This window comes from Mus musculus, chromosome 7 (assembly GCF_000001635.26).
Source record: "Mus musculus strain C57BL/6J chromosome 7, GRCm38.p6 C57BL/6J".
NCBI lineage: Eukaryota > Metazoa > Chordata > Mammalia > Rodentia > Muridae > Mus > Mus musculus.
This window is the reverse complement of record NC_000073.6, coordinates 40,075,357-40,092,295: the sequence shown is the minus strand read 5'-3', so window position 1 is coordinate 40,092,295 and position 16,939 is coordinate 40,075,357.

Below are 16,939 nucleotides of genomic sequence, written 5' to 3'. Positions count from 1 at the left end.
GAACAGCCCAAGCCGCCAGGAGGGTGTGAGGAATTCCAGAAAGGAAAAGGTCTCAGGTGCTGGATGGGGACCACACTAGGTCACAGGCAACACTTGTAAATGAGAGACAGGGGTGGCAGTGACCTCCCCCCACCCCCAGGCCAGTATTCTACAAACTAAAAGAAAATAAAGGATGGGACCTGGAAAGAGAATCCAGCACAGGAGCCCTGATCTAGCTTCTGCTGCAGATATTCATTCAGTAACTAGTTACAACTCTTAATTATAAAATTCTCATTTAGGGAAACTGAAAAATAATTTAAGAGAAGGTGTATATAATCCCTACTTGGTAAGAAGAGTGACAACGCTTCCAGGAACCCAAGCAAGATAGAATGAGGAGTGGCCACTAGTGCATGGGAATGACAGTATTTGTGATGGACAACAGCCCAGGAAGGATAAATGCGGGAGAATGAGGCTCTAAGGGACATGAGCAGGACTGCATTATCAGAGAAGTTCTCTCCATCTTCAAAATGACTCAGCAGGGCTCTCAATACTCGCATTTGTGGCAAAAGTAATTTGCCTTTTCCACCTGTGCTGTGATGACCTGCTATGTGGCTGTTTGGGCAACAGAAGCCTCAAGGGATCTTGAATGGGTATTGAGCCATCAGAGGAAGATGAGATGAAGGTGGGAAGTTCAGTAATGGTATTTAATTCTGAGACATATGAAAAATGGGTCCCTTCCCCTTGATAAACCTCACTGTTCCCCCTGCAGGAATACGCATGAATCATTCCAGAGCCCATCACAGGAACAATGTTCAGTGGAGAGCAAAGGTGCAACTTAATGAATGCAAGTTGCAAATGATCAGAGTGACTGAAAGATCAGAACTTCAGGGATGGAGGATAGTGTTAGCAGGGATAGGCCTGCAACCATGTTGCTTACCTGTTACACTGCCCATGTGTGGATGGAGCAGTAGTAATGAGTGTAGCAGCTAGCCATGCTTGGATGCTTGGATGCTTCGATGCTTGTATCTCAGTAACCCAAATGATCAAGTGCTGACTAACCAGAGCTTTATCCCTGAGGTGATTGACACAGACCACCTATGCTGGAGCACTGGTTTCACCCTGTATCAGTTGTGCTTCTGGGAAGTCCCATGGCCAGATCTTCTGAAGCCTTCCTTTATACTGTAGGCATGATAATGCTGGCCATGTGTGTGTAAAATACATGGCATATAGCATCTTTTTCATGAAATGTATCTTTTAATCATTCTTCACTCTACAGGGGAGGAAAGAAACCTTCTGGTGTGTCCCCTTTACCCTTGTCTAGAACAAGCTAAAATAGCAGACTCCTCTCTAGGTTCCCTTGGATCTCACTGGTCATCTTGACCTCCTCTACCTGTCTGAGGACTACACAAGAAAACACTCCAGACCCAGGCGTGCTGGGAATGTCTGTCTTTGCAGGCAGCATGAAGACAATGACCATCTTGTCTCTTCTGTTCTATAGGTATGTCCCAAAGCAACCTTCTTAGGGAAAACCCAAAGGAAGCCAATCAGCACGTTCTCAAAGCAGGAGAAAATTGTCTGTGCACAACGATGCTCCATCATCTTCCCTCCTGATGGAACCCTCTTATCTCAACCACCAGGGATGGGGCCTATCATTGAATCTACACAAGGAGAGGTTTGTATCCAGCCCTGAAACCCATCCCTTCTTTTGGGTGATTTTTGTCTCAGATGTGGACAGTGTTACATTTCTTCTCTGAGCCTGGGCTCCTTGCATTTACCCCAGGCCAATTATAGAGTATTATAAGGGCTGTGTCAGAGGATGTGCAATGAGGACTTGGCCCTGAGTGGTTGTGCACTGTAACACTTCAGGGGAAAAGCAGAGATTCTCATTGGCAATGTCACTGCCCGTATAAAGCCTCATCAGAAGCCCTGCCTTCCACATTGTGCTGTTCCATCTGGATTGTTGACTTGAATAAGTTAAGAAATACTTAGAAGGTTAATAAAGCCCATTTCTGGGGTGTCTATGAGAAATCTTCCAGAAAGGACTAAGAAGTAAAACCCTCTCTGAATGTGGTGGTGCCCATCCATAGGCAGGACCCTGGATGGAATTAAAGGGGCAAAGGAGAAATATCTTTATTTCTGTATAAAATCTCTCAGTTTCTCCCTCACTCCTGCTTTACCTTCTTCTTTACACCTGAAATATCCTAGCTCAAAACTCAATCATCCCCCTCCCTGAGATGAGTTTCTAACTCCATCAGAGTCTCGGGGTCACCTTAGCCTGCCATCCCTGCTAAAGATTTGAGTTTCAAAACTCCATTTTTATATACACTCTGTGCAAGGTATACTCGTTCAATTTGGATGGCCAGTATAAAGGATATATCTTTAAATTGTGGGTTTCAAATTTTTCTCTTTCTTGTTTTTCCTGAGTATTTTCTCTCTGTGTCTCTGTCTCTCTCTGTGTCTCTGTCTGTCTTTCTCTGTCTCTCTCTGTCTCTCTCTCTGTCTCTCTGTCTCTCTCTCTGTCTGTCTCTGTCTCTCTGTCTCTCTCTGTCTCTCTCTGTCTGTCTCTGTCTGTCTCTGTCTCTGTCTCTGTCTCTGTCTCTCTCTCTCTCTCTCTCTGTGTGTGTGTGTGTGTGTGTGTGTGTGTGTGTGTGTGTGTGTGTGTGTGTGTGTGTTGAAAGATGGGCTAATGAGTTGGCTCAGGATGTAAAGATGTTTGCTCTGAAAGCCTAGAGACTCAAGTTCAATCCCTGGGACTCCTGTCAAGGTAGAAGAAGAGAACCAATACCACAAATTGCCTTCTGACCTCCATATGTGCTCTGCAGAAAATGTATTCACCCCACATATTAATATTTTAAAGACTGTATAAGTATACCACATGTGTAATGCATGATCCTCACTATGCAAGGAAATGTACAGTCAAACAAAATTCCTAATTAGCAAGTTGAAGGATTTTGGACAGTTCTTGCCTAGAAAGCCTGACGTTCACAGAAAACAAGCTCTGACTTCAGGCATTTTCCCCCAGCCTTTTGCATTCTGTCATGGCATGGATGGCTAGATGACCCCCACTGGAGCAGCCATTTAATGAATATCAATTAAGCTACATCTCCAAATTCTGTTGGAGATTATTAGGAATGACTTTGATTATTAGCAATGGTTTAGCCTCTGGATAGGACTATCAGCAGCTGCTTTGGGCACAATTGACCTGTCTATAAATACTGAAACTGTGGTTTCACTAGTGGCCAGCTCAGGGCATATGTTTAGAAGTTTGTAAAGGAACAAACTGAATTTGTGATTTCATATACCTACATATATGTGGGGTTTCATATATATTTTGTAAGTGGGATTACATACATATGTATATGTTATAATAATATATGTATACTATAATATGTATTACATGTAAACTATATATGCATATATATATATAATTTTCCATACCATCTTTGAGCCTGTTTCCTTAACTTCTTATCACATAATTAGAAATACTAACATTTTATATACTGTCTAGGTTGATAACTATAAATGGACATTCTATTCTTGCCCTTGCCTTTTGAAGCTGTGATGTAAAATTTCTCTGGCTGTTAGGCATGTAGTGAAAACTAGTGAAAGTGACCAAGTTAACAGAATAAAATAGTGGAGCCATGGAAACTGAAAGACAAACACCCTTCCTAAAATATTCCCAATAATCTAGCGTGGGCATGGTTCAGTGGTTCCGTATTTGCACAAGCCCTTAGTTCTAACTGTAGCATCTATTTAAGGACTTGGTCTCTGACAATTTGCAATGTTGCATTGCTCAACAACATATGACTTCCAGGTAAATAAGTGCAAATTTCTCCAATATTCATATGAAAGTACTTTTAAAGATATAAACCCCATTCTGTCACCAAAGAAGAGAGAGAATTTGGGATAGATGAATAGATTACGTCACTAAATCATTTAGGTTAGCTAAAAGATAACAGTTTTCTCTCAGACCCAAAAATATAAGTTCCATCCTTTACATCCAACACCTCTATCCTTATATAATCTAGTCTATAGTGTGATGTAGAAAGGCTGCCTCTCTTCTAGGATATATCCAAAGCCAGTACCTGCTTTGCCAAAGTTCTTCTGTGTTCTCCCCCCACAAAACAAAACAAAACAAAACAAAACAAAACAAAACAAAACAAAACAAAACAAAACAAAACAAAACAAAACAAAAAAAAAAAACATTCATCCCTTAAACTCTCTAGCTGCATATTCTGGGAAAGCAGAGACACATTCTTTCTTCTTTAAAAACTCCACTTGTTTATTCATTTAATGTGTATGTGTATTCAATCTGTATGATAATCTGTACACCACATGTGTGCCTGATTCTCAGGTTCTCAGGAAGACCACAAAAGGACATCTGACCTCCCCGGAACTGGACTTACAGATCTATGGTGGTGGGAATGAACCTCTGCAAAAGCAGCCAGTAGCCTTAACTTCTGAGACAGTTCTCCAGAGTTAAGGCATCTTGCACTTTCAACCCCATGCCTTTGTGAATCTGCCCTTCCTATAAATATTTTCTCTGCTTCTTCTCTTACCTCTAACCCACATACATTCCTTCACGTTCAGTCAGCTCCCCCTGCATTAATTATTTTATTGTTACTGTAATAAAGCACCATGATCGAGGAAACTTATACAGAAAGGAGTTTATTTGGGCTTATGGTTTCAGAAAGGTAGGATGATGTAAATGAATAAAGATCAGTAGCTTTTCTGTCTACCAACAATAATGTAGCCAAAAAAATAAATCAGGGAAAATATTTCATTCCTGATACCATCAAAAACTTATCTGGGATTAAACTTCACCAGAGTTGTTGATGACTTGTGGAATGAAAAATTACTAAAGAAAGAAAATGAAGACAATAGAATATGTCCCTTGTTCATCAGTTAGCAGAATTAATATTGTGAAGATATATTACTGAGAGTGCCTACAGATCGATGCAGTCCAGAACAGAATTGTAATGACATTCTTCACATAAGTATAAAGAAATTCTAAAACTCAAGTGAAAACACAAAATCCCCAAATAGCCATGCAATGCTAAGCAGGATGAGTGATACTGAAGATATCTCAATACTAGAGCTATGACATCAAAGATAGATAGCATGGTGCTGGCCCAAAAACAGACTTGAAAACCAATGAATCCCATAGGGTATCTAAAAGTAAACCCACACAACTGCAGACACCTAAAAAATTCAAGGGCATCAAAAACATACACTGAGGACCAACAAATGGTAGTAGGAAAACTGAGTGACTTCAGGGACTGGAATGATATTTGAATATAACTCTCTCACTCTGTATAAACAGTAATCATTTCAAAATGGCACAGAGATTGGGATGTTTAAAGTGCTAGGTGAAAACATTCTAAAACAGGAATAGACTGAAGATTTCTGGCAAATGATGTAACAGAATAAAATAGCTCTAAGAATTAATAAGTAGGGCTATACGCCATAAGCAAGCTCTGTTCAGCAGAGAAACGAGGAACAGTGAAGAGGCAGCTTACAAATGGGAAGTACTCTTTAGCAACTCTTCAAGGGTTAATGCCTAGAATATGTAAATAATAAAATCAAACAGCGGATGTCTCAATTTTCCAATAAGTAGACAGTTCTCAAAAGAAGAGACATGGATGGATAACAAAATTCGAAAGTTCTAAAATCCTTAACCACCGGGAATTACAAATTAAAATGACTTGAGAGTCTGTCACATCCTTCAGAAAGGCTAACTGAGGAAAACAAATGAGGGTGGAGAAGTGGATCAGCATTAAGAGCATGCACTGCACTGCCCTTGCAGAGGACTTGAGTTTGGTTGCCAGGACCCACACCAAGCAGCTCTCAGCTGCTGCTACCTCCAGCTCTGTATGTGCTGGTGCCCTCTTCTGGACTCTCTAGATACTGCGTTTGCATACACATACCCTCCCTGAACAAATATATACATGCATAATTTAAAAGTAAAAAATAAAGTGATGGATATGGTAGGGATTGAAAGGAAGAAAGGGAAGATGTAAAAGAATTCAATTATATTTTAATTAAAATGAGAAATAGAAAACAACAAAAACAAATCTCTTTTAAAAACGAATGACAACATACGCTGGTGAGGATGTAGAGAAATGGGATCCTTTATGTACAATGGTTTGAATATAATCTGATACAGGTGCTATGAAAATCAGCATCGAATTTTCTAAATCAATAAACAAACAAACTACAATATGACCCAGCTGCTATGAAAATACGCATTGAATTGTCTCAATCAATCAATCAATCAATAGAGCTACCATATGACCCAGCTGTTTAATGAAAGCATATAACCAGAAAACTTTTATGTCCCACTAGAGAGACACTTCACATTCATGTTCACTGCTGTTCTATCCACAAGAGCAAGGAAGTGTGATCCAGCTAGAGGTCCATCAACAGAAGAATGGATGAAGAAAATGTGGTACATATTCACAATGAAATTTTATTCTGCTGTAAAGAAAAAAATAAAATCACACTACTTTCAGAAAAGAAAAACGTGAATCTGAAAACTACTGTGTTACATTAAGTAGGACAGAAATAAAACTTGGGAAGTTTAGATCTCTGTCTCTCTGTTTCTGTCTCTCCCTGTCTCTCTGTCTCTCTCTGTCTCTGTTTCTCTCTCTCTTCTCTCTCTCTCTCTTCTCTCTCTCTCCCTCTTCTCTCTCTCTCTCTCTCTCTCTCTCTCTCTCTCTCTCTCTCTCTCTCTCTCTCTCTCTGTGTGTGTGGTGTGTGTGTGTGTGTGTGTGTGTGTGAGATGAAGATAGAAAGGGGACCCTGAAAAGAGAAAAGCGATCTTAAGTGAATGCTAAAGAACAGAGGAATGTATATGGCATGAAAGCAGAGGGACACTTGGGGTGGGGAAGGAAGGATGTCAGAAAAAGAGGCTAGGGGCATGTGGGGAGGGGGATATAAGCCTACAGATTAATGGGAATGAAGCATCTATGAAAATATCACAATGAAAGCATGGACTATGCATTCTGTCTTAAAAAATAAAAATAATAAGTTGCTCTATAACCAAGGAATTAAGTCCAAAGTATAAATAGCTCCCTAAGTGTTTTGAACATCGGCCTTTAAATTGATAAAGGTTTTTTTTTAGAATAGAAAGAGCAATGTTTTCTGATAGTGTGCATATGCTTTTATCACCAGTATAAAATTCTCGCATTGCCAGGTGAAAGGCCACTCTTCTGTATCATTGGATCTCTATACTGTAATCTCTGGGGTATTTTTAAACTCAATCCAATTTTAAGCCATCTTTTAGCTACTATGACACAAAACAGATGGGGAAGACACAGCAACCCTCCACTGCTACACCTCACTCCAGAAGTGACACATCTTGCTACTACTCACACCCCTAAAGCTGGAGCTGCTCGTGTGGGCATAGCCGAATTGCAAAGGAAGCGGGTGTGATGGCTATCTTGGTTGTCAAGGACTTCATTCGATTGGCCTGTGGGAATGACTGTGGGCGATTTTCTCAGTTACTAATTGGCGAAGGAGGACCATTGTCATAGGAAGTTGGGTTAGGACTACGGAAGAAAGGCAGACAAATTGTATCTTATATCTTGGGTATTCTAAGTTTCTGGGCTAATATCCACTTATCAGTGAGTACATATCATCTGAGTTCTTTTGTGAGTGAGAAACTGAGAATACCCAAGATATAAGATACAATTTGTAAAACACATGAAACTCAAGAAGAACGAAGACCAAAGTGTGGACACTTTGCCCCTTCTTAGAATTGGGAACAAAACACCTATGGAAGGAGTTACAGAGACAAAGTTTGGAGCTGAGACGAAATGATAGACCATCTAGAGACTGCCATACACAGAGATCCATCCCATAATCAGCCTCCAAACACTGACACCATTGCATACACTAGCAAGATTTTGCTGAAAGGACCCTGATAGTGCTGTCTCTTGTGAGGCTATTCTTGGAACTAGCAAACACATAAGTGGATGCTCACAGTCAGCTATTGGATGGAACACAGAGCCCCCAACGGAGGAGCTAGAGAAAGTACTCAAGGAGCTAAAGGGATCTGCAACCCTATAGGTAGAACAACAATATGAACTAACCAGTACCCCTGGAGCTCTTGTCTCTAGCTGCATATGTAGCAGAAGATGGCCTAGTCGGCCATCAGTGGGAAGAGAGGCCCATTGGTCTTGCAAACTTTATACGCCTAAGTACAGGGGAACGCCAGGGCCAAGAATTGGGAGTGGAGAGGGGAGGAGAGTAGGAGGGAGGGCATGGGGGACTTTTGGGATTGCATTGGAAATGTAAATGAAGAAAATACCTAATTAAAAAAAAAAAGAAAAGAAAGGCAGACAAGCAAACTACAAAGAGCAAGCAATAGGCAGAATTTGTCTGTGATTTCTGCTTCTGGTCCTGCCTCCGGGTTCATACCTTGGTTTCCATCAGTGATGCATTACAACCTGTAAGTCAAATAAACCCTTCCACCCCCAAGTTGTTTTTAGTCTGAATGTTTATTGTAGCAACAAAAAACAAAAAGACATAGGAGTTCCTCGAAAATATGGTGATTGCTGGAGAGGTCCAGATATTCTCCTGTAAAACTATCCTGACTGGAGAGTTCTATGTTAACTTGACACAAACTAAAGTCATCTGAGAGGAGGAAACCTCAGTTAAGAAAATGCCTCCATAAGATTGGGCTGTAGGCAAACTTGTAGGGTATTTTCTAAGTGTTTGAAGAGGGAGGACCCAGCCCATTCTGGGTGGTGCTATCCCTAGGTTGGTGGTCCTGGGTTATGTAAGAAAGCAGGCTGAGCAAGTCATGTTTCCCAGAACAGTTAGTAGCACCCTTCCATGGCCTCTGCATCAGCTCCTGCCTCCAGGATCCTGGACTGCTTAAGTTCCTGCCCTGACTTCCTTTGGTGATGCATGGTACTGTAGACGTGTAAGTGAGAGGCAAACCTACTCCATTTTGGGATCGGCCTCCATCTTAAAGAGAAAAAAAAAAGCCCAAGAACTTGACCTGCAGCAGAACCCAAGCTGCACCCATGTACCATGAAGACCCCACGCTTGTCCTTGGCTAGAGTTACTCCCTAGCTACTTCCTAGCAACAGCTAATCAAAGATTAATCTGATTGTTTCAGATATACTTTCAAGCATATGGTCTTGCTTCTGGGCACCCACCTGTTGGCTTATAGTCATTCTTTTAGATGCTTGCCAGACTGGACACCCCCTTCCTCACTCCTTTACTTGCTCCTATTTGCCTATAAAAACTTGTCCTGCTCAGGGTTCAAGGCTGCTCTGACTTCCCTTTCCACCCTCTTGCGTCAGGATTGAGTTGGAGGAGAGCCCAAGCTAGTAATAAAGAGACCCTAATGCTATTACATCAGGAACAGCTCCTTGGTGGTCTCTTGGGGTTCAGAAACCCTTCCTGGCACAACATAAGCTATGTACACACCCTCCCTTCCCTGCTGTCTGTGCCCTGGACTACTTGCCACCTGATCTTACCCACCCTTGAGGGTTGGAGGTGAGGTGTCTCTGAGTCAATGACACAGACTCTGGGAGCAAATGCGAAACCCTACAGCAAGCTCATCTGAACACTGCTGTAAGCTCCTTTAATACCCTCCACCCACACCACATTGGTGCCAAGAAAGCATCGCTTCTAAACAGCAGTTCCTGATTGGTTGTCATTGTCTGCACCAGCAATCCTTGGTCTCTCAGATAGTCCTCAATTAGATCTTCCTCTAGGAGTTGCTTTTGCAATTGCTCGACCCTTGTTGTTCCTGCCAAGTTTCTTTGGCCATGGTATTCCATCACAGCATAGTAACCCTAAATAAAACACCTCCCGAATGGAGGTGTCTTACTTCACCTCCAGGAAGGAAGGAAAGGGATTTTTAAAAAAATATTTTTATTAGGAATTTTCCTCATTTACATTTCCAATGCTATCCCAAAAGCCCCCCATACCCTCCCCCACATTCCCCTACCCACCCACTCCCACTTTTTGGCCCTGGTGTTGTTCCCCTATACTGGGGCATATAAAGTTTGCAAGTCCAATGGACCTCTCTTTCCAGTGATGGCCGACTAGGCCATCTTTTGATACATATGCAGCTAGAGTCAGGAGCTCCGGGGTACTGGTTAGTTCATAATGTTGTTCCACCTATAGGGTTGCAGATCCCTTTAGCTCCTTGGTTACTTTCTCTAGCTCCTCCATTGGGGGCCCTGTGATCCATCCAATAGCTGACTGTGAGCATCCACTTCTGTGTTTGCTAGGTCCAAGAATAGCCTCACAAGAGACAGCACTATCTGGGTCCTTTCAGCAAAATCTTGGTAGTGTATGCAATGGTGTCAGCGTTTGGAAGCTGATTATGGGATGGATCCCCGGATATGGCAATCACTAGATGGTCCATCATTTCATCACAGCTCCAAACTTTGTCTCTGTAACTCCTTCCATGGGTGTTTTGTTCCCAATTCTAAGAAGGGGCAAAGTGTCCACACTTTGGTCTTTGTTCTTCTTGAGTTTCATGCGTTTAGCAAATTGTATCTTATATCTTGGGGAAAGGGATTTTTTAAATGGTATTTATAGAACACTGTACAAAGTTGATATAATGGTATGATGAATAGAGCCATAAGGGACATTTAATCAAAGAACTAGAATAGTTTAGAAGAAGGCATTTCCTTCTGCAGAGGAAAAGAAAGAATAAGAAGCAGCTGCAGGATGAGAGGCTGAGTCTGGAAAGATGAATCATAATTACATAGGAAGGAATGGGAGTCAAGGGGAATTCCAGGCAATGGAAACCCAAGTAGCAAAATAGAGAGGTACAAAGGTACGGAATACATCTGCCAGGGTGGGGGTTAGCAAGCTACACAGCAGCATAGGAAAGAGGGGAAGATGAAGTCAGAACCCAAAGAGTTGCGAATGCCAATCTAAAAGCTTTGACTTTGGTAACTACATTAGTTAGTTTTTGTTGCTGTGATGAAAGTGACCAAAAGTGACTTATAGAAGAATCAGTTTACTTTGGCTTATAGTTACAGGGAGATGAAGTTCATAATGATAAGGGCACGTGCTAATGGCAGGAGCAGGAAGCTGGCTGATTACATCCTCAACCATAAAAGCCAAACAGAGAGCAAACTGGAACAAGAAAGGATATAAAATCTCAAAGCAATCCGTAAAGATGTGCCTCCTCCAGCAAGTTTACTGCTCCTAAAGGTTTCATGACATCCCCAAACAGTGCTACCAACTCGGGACCAAGTATTCAAGTACAAGAGTCTAGGGGGACCATTCCTCATTGAAACTACCACAGTAATCAAATACTATTGGCAAAGGTGGAAGGAAGAAAGAGGTCAGTTAGCAGTCTTTTAAGGCAGTCTGGGTTTCTTCAGTTTGATCCCAATCCAGTGGGTGTGAGGCTTAGGTCCAGGAGCAAAAAAGAAGAAACAAGATTTAGTGCCTGTGAATGGGCAGTGAGGTTTTGAGCCTAAGTTTTTTAAAAAGGTAATAAATATGAACCTTCTTTTGGATTAATGAGGTGTAAACAGCAGGTACCGAGGGGCAGACAAAAAATTCCGTAAGTTCAATGTTATTTTCTTTAAAACTAAAAGATTGTTTTAGACATTAGCTGCAGAGTTCTATAATATCCAATTGGAAAATGCAAGTTTATTTCATCATCTTACAAACTTCTTACTCAGTAAAAGCTGACCTTTTTACCTTTGTGTGACATTGGGATGCCTAATTGATTCTGCTACAAGGGGTTCGGCTACTCTGTGCACGGCTCTATAGGCCACATAGAGACTAAACTGAAGTACTGTGTGCCCAAGGCCTCACGTGAGACCTGGCTCGCCAGAGGCTTCAGTCAGTGTCTGCTATTATTATTGCAATTGTGATGATATTAAGATCATGAAATCTTGCCTGTCACTACTTGCTCTCACCAAGGCTTCATATCAGCTTCTAAAGATGTTATTGGTGCATAGCTGATGAACAGAGCTATGGGTTTCATAGAGACAGTTTCTTCCCTGCATGTCCTTTCTACTTACTCATGTACCTTCCCCTTTTCTCTCTTGCAACCTTCTCCTTTCTCTTTTGTCCCACTTTTTCAAATCTTCTTGCCTGCAGTCTGCTTCCCCTCATTAATAAAAAGAATGCCTGGAAATAGTCTGTGGTTATCCACTTGACCTTTTCCAGGTCTTCTTCCCCACTGAGTATCCAAAACTTCTCAATTTACTGTCCAAAAGCCATTGTCTTTTAAGTCGGTAGAGCAAGCAAACAACTACTTATCCGAAAAGCACATTTATCGTGATTATATGACCAAACTAGCAGGCTTTAGAGAGGTCAGCATAAATAGTGTAGGTAAATCACCAAACTATAGCAGCTGGGGTAGCTTAGTGAGTACGGGTGCTTGCTGCCAAGCCTAATGGCCTAAGTTTGACTCTCGGGACTCACAAAGTCGAAGTAGAGAACTGACCCCTGAGAGCTCTCCTCTGACCTCCATACATGTCCTGTGACACACACACCCTCATCCACACACATGCACACATGCAAATAAGTAAGTAACTGGGTGTGGTGGCACATGTCTTAATCCCCAGCAAGCAGAGGCAGGTAAATCACTGAGTTTCAGACAAACTAGGGCTGCTAGGGCTGTATAGTGAAACTCCATCTAAAAAATTACAGTGTTTTACGTTATCAAGCTTGATTATATTTGTCAATTTGTAATCCTACTATGGTCACTCCTAGGCATGGAAACATCAGACAGCAAGTGTAAAAAAAAGGTAAATAGGCGCTGCCAAATAATAAGGAAAATAAGAAGTCACCCAAGGTAGGAATGGCCTTGAGTAACTTACGCCGTTCCAGTTCTCTCACAAAGTTCCCCTGGGATTTCCTCTTTCAAGTTCAATGTTACTGAACTCATTAGGAAACGACAATCTGCTAATAGCTGAGCATTCTCCAATTGCTTTGCTTTCATGATAATCCAATACAAAATGTGGCCCAGAAACCAAACCTAAGAGAAACTGTACTGAAATGGCCAAAGTCCAGCTTGGCAAATTTGTAATCCCAGTACTCATGAGGCAGGGCCAAGAGGTCCTTTGCAAATACAAGCGTGGTCTGGATACAATAATGAGACCCTATCTTGAGAGAGAGAGATGGGGGGATTAAATAAACAAACAAATAGATAAAAAGTCTCAGAGAGCTTGCTTGAGGAAGAATCCTGTCTGACCAGTAAGTCCAAACCCCTGCCAGCTTGTTCTGAGCAGCCTCACCTAACAGAAGCTCATGGAGGTTGGATCTGGACAATCTGTTATTGGCCTTGAGGCCCTGGACACTGCCTTGACCTTTCTGAATCTCTAGTCATTCATGGAACTTTGAATCAATAATTCCAAGGTTGTGCAGGTATAGTTTTACTGAAAGTACATAAAAACATAACCTAGAATTCAGTAAATCTTGCGTCAAGCTGCACATCATCAAAGTTGTACCCTAGACTGCACCATCACTCTTTCATAAGCAAACCAGACAGAACAAAAGAGAAATTTTGCCTTTTAAAAACTTTATGAGAAAGAGCCTGTCACTCCAAGTACTTGGGAAGTTGAAGGAGGAAGATCACAGGTTCATAGCCAGTCTGGGATACAGAGTGAGTTCAAAGCCAACCTGAGAAACTTAGTGAAATCTTATCTTATTATAAGAACTGGAAAATCTGCTGGACTCATATATCAAAGATAGAGCACTTGTCTAACGCATGTACAGTCCTGGGTTCCATCCTTAGGACTTGAAAAAGACCTTTTACCAGCCCAGAATGCACCATTATGCATAGTAGTCAGTCTGTCACAAGAGCGATATTACATGAAACTCATCAAAAGCTATGAGGCAGTTGTCTTGATAGTATTGATTGCTTAAGCTAGAAGTTCTCAGGCTGTGGGTTGTGACACGGCAAGTCTTGGCTGTGCTTTCCCCACACTGGTGCTGGGCGGGTGTCAGGGTATGAGAATCCATACACCCCCCTCCCCCGGAAGTGTGGGAATGCAATCTGAGGTCCACAGGGACTGCTAGAGTTGACTCCGGGGTTCCCTGCATCAGGTTCTCAGACTCCAGATGCCACTGGATGCCACAGAAGAGCTGAGAACAGAGTGGGCCCGGACCCCGCCCCCCCCCCTTGCACTTGGGCACCCCAGATGCCGCTGGATGCCACGTGGGAATATAGTCCTTGGCTTGTTCAGCGGGCTGCTTGGCTCGGTGGAGACCATGGCTGGGAGCGCTGGGAGGCCTCCTGCAGTAGACTAGGTGGCTGGCTCATTAGATGAAGGCCTGCTCCATTGCTCTCCACAGCAGATCCCAATGAAATGAGACAGTCCATGGCATTAAGGCCTTATTTGTCATGGTGGAGAGTTGTGTTGAGTGAAACCTTACCCCACTTTTTCAGGGCAGGCCTGAGGTTAAATACCTTTTATGGAGAGGAGTTTATGGGAAGGAGAGCTAGATTGGCTAAGCCCTTCAGACCTTTAGGTACCTCATTAAAATGGGGATCTGTCTTAAGGCTACATGATCTGTGGTCATGTGGGGCTTGGGACATTGCCCTTATATGACTCATGGCCATATACCTATGGAGTAGAGACCTGTGGCCTAGTATCAGGAGCCTGGTGTCTAGGAGTGTGGCAAAATGCCTACTGTTCCTTGCAGAATTATTTCTGTGGGGTCACTGGGGTTTAAAACCTAGCTTAACTAGAAAACAGGCTGCCTTCCACGGTCCCACAGAGTAGAAAAAAGGATGAAGGCCAACTACCTTTGGAAGTTTGATTTGCCTAACTTCACGGGAATTTGACCGCATTTTAGAAGTCTGTATCCACTGAGCACATGCCTGATGCACAGGCATCATTCAGAAAGGAGGTCAGACTTAAAGGAGACCGGAAAGGGCAGAACAACCCAATTCATGCCTTTAAATGATTGCAGCATACCATCCCTCAGCATTGATCCTGTGTTAGTGACTTTCATATCTCTGGGGCAGAAAGTGCCTGAAAGAACAAATCAAAATAAAGGAATACTCAGTCCATCCTCATGCCATCAGGGAGGCATGCTTGAGAATATGATGATGAGAGACGGTGATAGAAGGTCTCACATCATGTAAGATCAGCGGGCAGAAACACTAGGGCCAGGGGCCACTGCAATCTTCTCATGTTCGGTTCATTACTTTTGCCAAAACAATTACACCTCATCTCCCAAAATATAGCACCAACAACCTGTACTTAAAACATAAGCCATAGGAGACATTCCATATCCAAACCATGAGTGTCACCAAGTCCTAGTTGCTGAGAACTGGGTCCCACACTGCTTTTAGATGCTGGTATCATGGCTTCTGAATGCACTTGGGGGAAAGTAAAGAATGTCAGCCTCTAACCCTTTAAATCCATCTTTCCCTAGGAGACCACACACACATATGCACACATACACACTCACACACACACATTCACTCATCTTAGAAAGGAAGTTGATGAAAGACCAAAGTAACAATTTTACCAAAGTTCAACTTGATAACCAAAAGTATTAACTGGAATGTGGATGCAGGGTTACTTACAAAGAGCAGAGATGACTCAAAAGCAGCTAACCCATTACCAGGAAGTTCACCCCAGCACAAGTGAAGATCACAAAAATCTATAACCCAGGAGCCCTCTGCCCAGCCTGCAGGCAGCTCCACAATCCAGCTACCTCTTATCTCTGTGGTTCTTCTCAGAATCTGGCATCCATACAGTCGTTTACTCCCCAATTGGTGAGGAAGGACCCACCGACATCTTCCAACAATTCTCCCAGAATGTGACCTTTTGGAAGATTTTCTGAGGCTTGTGGGTATGGCGGTTTGAATGAAATCTCTGTCATAAGTCTAGACATTGGAAACTTGGTCCCTGGTTGTTGGTGGTTTGGGAAAGTTTAGGAGGCATGGCCTTGTTGAAAGAGGTGTGTCACTTCAGGGTAGGCCTTGAGGTTTCAAAAGAGCTATGCAATTCCCAGTATGCTCTGGGCTTCATGTTTATGGGTTGAGACGCTAGCTCTCAGCGTTCTTGTCCTTGGGCCTTTGCTCTCCCATCATAGACTCTAAACATCTTAAATCATAAGCCCTGTTAAATGCTTTCTTTCATAAGCTGCCTTGATCATGGTACTTGAGGGTTTTTGTTTGTTTCTTTCTTTGCTTTATTTTTGAAATTATAACTTAATTACTGCATTTCTCCCTTCTGTTTGCTCTCTCCAAACCTTTTCATATACCACTCCCTGTTCACCTTCAAACTTATATCCTCTTTTTTTACTAATTGTTATTGCATACATATATGCATTTGTGTGTGTATATCTCTGTGTGTGTATGTGTGTGTGTGTGTATCCTTAAATGTGACCTTATGTTACTTGTGTGTATGATTTTAGCACTGACTAGTAAATAAAGCAAGTTTCCCCCTCTCTCTTCAGGAGAATGCTTCAGTTCAGAGGAAATTTCTGTACTCTTAATTATGGTGAATTTTCTAAAGCAATGCTCTTCTACAGCATTGGAACCACCTAGCCTGTGATGGAAAAGTTTTAGGAAATTATGATAATCTCACCCAAATAACACAGCATTTGTGATTGTGTCCAGAATCAGGACACAGGGGCAGCTCGAGGCTGCTCTAAATGCTGGCCAGGCCCTGTGTTTGCTGACTCTGCTTCCCAGGCCTGGAATACCTCTTTTTTTTATTTTCATCCTGATTTGTAGAATGTTTTGCTGTGTTTTGCTTTAAGCCTAGCTGGTCAATACCTGACAGGTATTTGTTTGTTAGTTAGATTTATTTTTTTAAGTGTGTGTGTGTGTGTGTGTGTGTGTGTACATTTGAGTATAATCCTGATGTAGGCAACAGAGATCCCTGGTGCTGGAGTTCTGAGCTTCATGAATGGGCACAGGGGAATCCAACTCAGGACCTTGGCATGAGTACTACACACTTTTGTGACCCCTGAGTCTTCTCTCCAGCCCCAGAACTAG